Source organism: Meleagris gallopavo, chromosome 10 (genome assembly GCF_905368555.1).
Source record: "Meleagris gallopavo chromosome 10, MGAL_WU_HG_1.1, whole genome shotgun sequence".
In the NCBI taxonomy this organism is placed as follows: domain Eukaryota; kingdom Metazoa; phylum Chordata; class Aves; order Galliformes; family Phasianidae; genus Meleagris; species Meleagris gallopavo.
In genome coordinates, this window is record NC_139413.1 from 14634754 (window position 1) to 14640357 (window position 5604).

Genomic DNA, 5604 nt, shown 5'->3' on the forward strand with positions numbered 1-5604 from the left:
TTACAAAGAAACTGAAGCTTGCCCTTTAATCCAAACTTACGCTAATACAAACAGATGTGTCGTAAAAAATTGCATGCTCATTTTCCTGGTTTGCAGCCATATTGCTAGCATGCTGCAGAATGTATTTGTTTTGTATTTACTGTAGGCTGATAGCTTTTACTTACAATGGTAGACTCCAATTAGTGGTATTTTTACCACAAAGGAGATGCTATTGTCATCACAGTGATGGTAACATAAGGCATTTTCTGCAGTTTCTTCTCTGAAAATCATTCTTGAACTTTGGTAAACATCAGTTAGGACAGCAGTCCTATTTGTCTCTTGACTTGCATCTTCCTTAGCTGACTACATCATCATTATGAATCACCTCCTCTACTAGCATTTCTCTGATTAATATTTCATCTGTTTTACCATACTGGAACTATTTACCCCTTTCTGTGAGCAAAATAAATGTATTTTATTCTATAATCTTTATTCCTACTTACTAAGAATGAAAAGTCTGCCAGACCTGCCACACTTCTCTTTTTTGTCAGTTAATAGGCTAGGAAGACAAATTATTATTTCATTAAATTACAAAACCAGGGACACTCTGTTGTGATAAAAACAACAGGAAAAATATTAAGTTGGAACTTCACCTAATGGTTATGAGGTTCTAATTGCTTAAGCAAGAGATTACAACTTAACTTGCTAGGTTTAGTTCTATTTATTCTGCTGCTGAATGGCTCCTAAGGATCCACAGAGGGAGCACTCAAACCATCTATCACACACCATAGGCCTCTGAATAATGAGATCTAAGCAATAGTGATACTCTGTTAGCTACCCACTCAAGACCAATGCTGTTTTTATTAGCTGTACAGCTTCCAGCTGTAAACCCAATGGGTTAAGTCCATCTTTAGAGTCATCCTAAAACTAATATATTAGGATGAGCTCCTTCAGATATTTTTCAAACAGCATTATCTGGAAAACATTCTTCAAGTTCTAATAGCTTGTCTCAGACATTTATAAGATACACAAAAAACAACACCTTAACAATCAAAATGTAAAAATCAGAATGAGAGAATTGCAATACAAGAGGTACAATAACAAAAGGACTAACATAACCAAAAGATGTTACAAAAGAAAAAGTGCTCACCTGTCTCTGAAGACCTAGGCTCACAATAGAAACTCCCCAAGAAAGGGATCTCCAACTAAAAAACTTCCCTGGGCCAGTCAGCCCTTAAATGAGGTCTAAGAGAGGTGCAGCCAGGCTTCACCCCTTCTGGTCACACAGTTGAATTGTCTTCACCTGTGCTCCCAGGTCTTTTCCCCAGGTGCTCAATCGGTGATTCAACAGTTACCTACACTAAGAAAAGTTGAGTTTCATTTTACGCATCATGTCATCCCCTGATCTTTCTTAACTTGATGTTTAGGTTTTACAAAACCACCTTTGAACTTCAGAAGAAGTAATAACAGTTTCAAATGGTATGCGTGACTAATGGATGTCTTGAGCGTGCACTTCAGTCTCTTCACTCACACAATCCTTGGAAAGCTGATGGAATAAGTAAGACAAAGCTACACAGAGTATCATATATTTAGAAGGGTAATATTTGACATTAAATTTTCACTTTAAAATATTTCTAATTGAACTTTCTTTCACAAAGGTGACATTATACTTGACTTTTAGCCCTCCAGTGCTGCTTGGAGTTGTTGGAGCAACAGCATCATGAATGACAATTGCTCTGGAAGCAATAATCTGAAACGAAGCCAGACCTTTTGAATAAAGCTTTCTATGACAACTTGCCTTGTGATCACTAAGAATGTTTTGGACCATGTATTTTTCAAGATCCTATCTTTTGATATGAAAGGCTATAGTTTCACAGTTAGCTGAAGCACAAACCATCAGATCATAACCCTTTAATCTCTAAAATGCCACACAAACATTTGCTCTCCAAAAGAGAATAAAAACATTTAAGCTCCAAAGATCCATAGATAATTTCATTTCAGTCCTTGGCAAATCCTGATTTTATCATACTTGCTCTTTCTGGCATTTGCTAAAGCTCCTTTGTCTTCTGAGAATTTATAATCACATATTTCATAGGCTCCAGATCATTGATCTCCTGGTGCAGTACTGTGACTTGCAGTTTGTAAGTACTACCCACAAGTAGTGGGGGTGCATATTTTAGAACAACACTTCCCTCTGCTGGATCTGTGGATAGTGACAGCTGTACTTGGACTGGAGAGATCTGCCCAAGTCCTGTGCCACCAGGCACAGCAAGAGATACTCCCTCCCGACAGCTTTGGATAGTAAGAGTCTAGCAACGGCCTTCTTCATTTATCAAATGAATATGATAGTCATAAAAATTTGATCCAGCATCAGCTGGTCAGGAGTATGTGCCACACCTTAAAAGACTAATAGAAACCAAGAAATAGTGGTACAGTGAATTTTAATTGAGTGCTGTGCTTCTTATCTGGCCACCTGTTCCAAACAGTAATAACCAGCATATCACTTTTCAGAGCAGTTTTTGATGGAAACTTTAATTTTCAAATATAGCTGTCTTAAGTTCAAATCTGCTGGAATAGTGCCCCCAAATGAGAGGAGGAAGAGTCAGAGGGAGAGGAGAGAGGGGACTGCAGACACAAATGAGTGTGGTTGTGCCTCATTCATCATCTCCAGGAACTGGTCCCAGTGCAATAGTACATGTGCTCTTAAATCAGTTATAAAACCCCAATATAAAGTCAACTACACATTTTGCTGAGCAAAGATTCTGTTCACATACTCTGCTGAATGAAAGCTTTTGATGGACTTCAAAACACAGGATAATGATGAATAGATGAAAGATGGTTTAAGGGGAGCAGATAATAAAGATACAATCCTAAAACAATATTCCTAGTCAGAGAAATGTACTTTGGAACAGGAGGCAGAGAAGTTCCACAGAAAAAAAAATTGTCAGAAGACTGGATCAAAGTGGTATGCAGTGCTGAAAGGTAGAACAGGTAACAATGCTGAAGGCTGTACTGAGGTGATAAGGAATAAACCTTCATTCAAAGACAGGAAATAGGTGATTACACAGTAGGTGATTTCTAGGTGCAGAACAAAGCCTGTACTAAGCAGAGGGAAAGGCTAGTTAGAAAATATTGTACAAGAAATATCTCTTATGAAATAAATGTTTTCAAAGAGTTTGGGGAGGAAACAGAAGGCTTGAATAAAGAAGAAACTAGCATGTTGGGATCAAGGAGACATCCTGAGTAATAGTGAGAGGAAAAGGAAATTAAAAAAACATACAGCATAATGTAGGATAAACAATGTTTTTTAAGCAGGATGTTTTCCAGTCATCATCTATGTTTTAAATGCCAAGAATAAGAGTTATTCTCTGCTTCTTTTAGATGGTATTGCATTCTTTTGTCCTGGTGATTCTAGCATCTTATTTTTACTGAAAAATTGTGAAGTCTTGTCTGAAACTTTTCAAGAAATCTGGAGGTGGACTTCAAGTAAACAGTGCAGCTAACAATGAGTATTTGTTCCCTAACTGCTTTCAACACAAAGTAAGTAAGTTACAAATTCTATGAGCATTAACAGTTCACATATGACGCTTAATACCGCATTACTTATCACTGATCAGTGCATGCTCATATTCTACCAACAAAAATGATTTTTTTTAAAGCTTTGGGATTCTACTGTGTAGCAGAAATGCCAAGTCACAGCCTCAAACAGTGATTGAGCACCTGGTGGGAAGGCAGGGCCAACTCAGGGGAGCTCAGGTGCAAGCAGTGCCTCTAAGAGACAGGAAGGGGTGGAACCACTATCCACCCCTTCCCAGACCTCATTTAAGGGTTGGCAGTGGGGGCAAAGGTATCATACTGGAGATTCTTATGTACTGGAGGCCTTTCAAAGGTAGGTAGTTTTGTGGGTGGGTTTTTTTCTTATCTGTATCTATGGCGGCTGTATTTGAGCTTGTTCTCATTTGCTGCAGCTTAGGGTTGTCTTATTATTCTGTTGTTATTGCTATACTTTCTATCACATTATAGCATTATGTATTGCTATTCACTCGTTTACAAATGCTTTGACTCCACTCTACATTATGACTGCAGTTCAATAAAAATGCAGATAAGACTAGCTCTTAAAACCCTGTGTCACATACATTTCAGTGTATTCTTATGCATTCAGAATTACTCACAAGCATTCTAGGTTTTTCTTTCACTTATTCTGTGTTAATTCTTGTATTTCACTCGCTTCATACTGAGTCAAAATAACTTTATACAAAGAAAATACTTTATTAATGTTTGTTTCTGTTTGCCTACTACTTTTGTAGAACTTTGTATTTCTAGTCAATCCAGCATTTGTTTGGAGACAGCTTTATGCTTACTGTGGAGTTTAACAAACTAGAAACTAGAAGTTCTCCAGTAAGGAACTACTTGTTATGCTGTTCTATGTAATCGTTGTAGCTTTACTTGTTAGGCTATAGACACACAGCCCTAATTTCAACTGACACAACTCAAGAGAGTCACTCCCTTCAACTACTCTCCTGTTGGTAATGATAGTCCCCAGCTGTCTTTTCTCTAGGAATTCATGTTAGCACTTGCAATTTGGTCTATGTGGGATGTTACTCTCCAACTTGCTTTGACTAAAATTGATTGAATCAACAAAAAACTAATTTGGGATCAGCCATTATAAGATCTTTTCCATTTAACTTGACCTTAAAATATAGCAGAATTTATTTAGCACCATGTAGCCTCAGATCCTCAGAAGATTCTAGGTCAAAAGATCAAAACCAACTTTTTTTATTTCAGCACACTTTCATTCTGGACTTTTCTCATTCACTTCAGTCTCCTTTCCTGAAGTGTGGATTGATCAATGATTTAGCTTATTTCCTTTATTTATTTTAAATATTCCTCCAGAAGGTTAAAACACCAGTTCTGTACTATTTGAAGCTCCTACCAGTAAAAATGCCAGACTTCCTTCCTGGTAGATGGCTAGATCCTACATCTCAAACAGAAATTTGCCTTTTTTTTTTTTTCTGGAGAATATTAGAAAGATATTAGGTTTGTTATATTGAAGCATCTTTTCCCAAATCCATAATGAGAAGGTGCCTCTGGAATCTGTCAGCACAAAATCAGCTTTATTAGTGTGAACAACATCTAAATAAATAAGCATTAATCTGTTTATGGATAAGAAATACAGTTATCCACCACCACCTGCACTGTGCTGTTGCATTCAGTTTTCTCTTAAATATACAAAGCATATGAGGTAATTTACTGGAGTGTTCTCGTTACTTGTTAGGATTAGATCTTTAGAGGCAATAAAGCCAGTATAATCTGAACTCTGAGATCAAGGTAATTAGCTATGATAACTTTTTTAAAATAGTGCTGAGTGGTAAGTAAATTATTATAGTGTAGCCTACCAGGGAAAACAAAGAAACAAACCTCCAACAGCCAAACCCAAACATTTATTTTGAATGGGAATCAAATAAATAAAAAATGCCTATAACATGGTGTCATATGACATGTTCCATATTTGGGAATTTTAATCATAAAAATAATCTAGACAAGTTGAACAGCTCACTCCAAATGACTGAAAACTTTTATGCATTTGTTTAATGCTGCACACTGAGTAATACAGGAAATACTCAC

The 5604-nt window shown here is 36.8% G+C and overlaps 1 protein-coding gene across 3 annotated transcripts in view; it reads right to left on the bottom strand.

The window, feature by feature from the left end:
* The window catches only part of LRRC8B (leucine rich repeat containing 8 VRAC subunit B), a 29867-nt gene that overhangs the window by 20918 nt on the left and 3345 nt on the right, over window positions 1-5604 (bottom strand). The gene's annotated exons all lie outside the window — the stretch shown is intronic.